The following is a 1,817-nucleotide window of genomic DNA, read 5'->3' as shown; positions in this document are numbered from 1 at the left end:
AACTGGCAAATATTCATTTCTGAGAACAGAAGAGGAATTACCTTCTGCCTGACCTAAAGTTCTATACTTCTATGTGTGTGTGGGTGGGTGTGCGTGGGTGTGTGTGGGTGTGTGGGTGTGTGTGTGCGCGGGCATGCTCAGTCACTTCAGCTGTGTCTGACTCTTTGCAACCCTATGGACTGTAGGCGTCCAGGCTCCTCTGTCCATGGGATTCTCCAGGCAAGAATACTAGAGTGGGTTGCCATTTCCTCTTCTAGGGGATCTTCCTGACTCAGGAATCAAATCTGTATCTCCTGCACTGCAGGCAGATTCTTTACCATCTGAGCCATCGGGAAGCAGAAGGCCCCTATACTTCTGCATTAAAATACTATTTTCTAGTCAGATTTCCAGCTTACAACCCATGGAACAAAACAGTTTATTGTATATTTTTCAATCCAATATTCTCCATAAATGGACTCTAGATCCTCCTATTCAAGACATGATATTATGTCTAATAGTACTCAGCATCTAGCATCTATCATATATATCCTGAGATTAATTTCTCATGAATAGGCAGTACACTCTCACAGTCCAAAAATATACAAAACATGTATGTGAATAGCCTTTCTCCATCAGTCCAGTTTCTTTCTCATTGTTGTTAATTTCTTTTATAGTCCTCCAGAGCTCCCTGCTGCATAGAAAAGGGAATAGGAATGGAATTGCTATGAATCCAGAAGGCTACAGTTTACTCCATTTGTATCTGTTCTGCTGATCAGGAGGGCTTGGGGGATGGGGGCAGATCCCTGGAAGCTTTGAAGAACTTAAAGAGGCTCATGTCAAATACAATCTGGTCACGGTGTGAGATGCCTCCTGACTGTAATTTTAAAATATCAGTGAAAGAGAAGACAGGGCACATGCAGAACAAATGATCCCTAAGGCTCCAAACTGTGTTGCTGAATCCAAACAGTAAGGGGAAAGGGAAGAAAGAAAGGAAGAAAAGCAAACAGAAAGAGTAAGGTGATCAAATTTAGAACTGAAAAAACGTGGTTTCTCATTTTTTGGTGTGTGCCTCCCCCCCCCAGTTAAATTTCAAAGGACTACATTGTTAGGCATCAAGTAAGTCACAAATACATTTCCTCCTACTTTCAGAAAGGTTCTCTCATGTTTTAGTCTGTAAATATTTTGTATGGGTTACAAATGGAGAGGGGTGTAGGGCAGGGGGAGATTGGGAAATGCACATGTATTTTAAAACAACTGAGATAAATTCTATAGTGTAACAAGTTAGTATATGTAGATTTGATAGACCTCAGGTATTTTGTCCTCTGAAATCTTAAGAGACAAAAATAAAGCCAGAGTTGACAGCTCCCTATACAAAGCAGATGGCACCTCCAGTTACATCAGTTACATTAGGGCAGCTCTCAGAGAGGTTCAGGGGTCTTACTATCCAACAGTGACTGACCCTGACCATTTTCTATCTAGGAGTCAGATGCAGATGGAGAAGAAGACATGCCTTGTAGTAAAAGTGCCATAGACAGGGCCCCCTGCCAGGGATGGGGCCAGTTCTGCTATCTGGGGTGTTCTGTGACTTCCTGGTACCTGGCCAGAATTGCAGCTGCTAATCTGGCTCAAGTCAATGGTGGAAGCCTCCTCACTATGCTTTCTTCCCTTATCCTTGTCAGTGGGGTTGAAAGATCTTCAGCTTCTTGATGAAATATAGCTATTACTCTATAAGTGTGTGAATGCGCATGTGTGCATGTGCGTGTGTGTGTGTGTGTTCAGGGGTGGGGTTATTAAGAATTCACTCTTTCTATTAATGCCAAAAATCTCTCTTCTTTCAC

Source organism: Capra hircus, chromosome 8 (genome assembly GCF_001704415.2).
Source record: "Capra hircus breed San Clemente chromosome 8, ASM170441v1, whole genome shotgun sequence".
Taxonomy (NCBI): Eukaryota; Metazoa; Chordata; class Mammalia; order Artiodactyla; family Bovidae; genus Capra; species Capra hircus.
Note: the sequence above shows the minus strand (reverse complement) of the source record.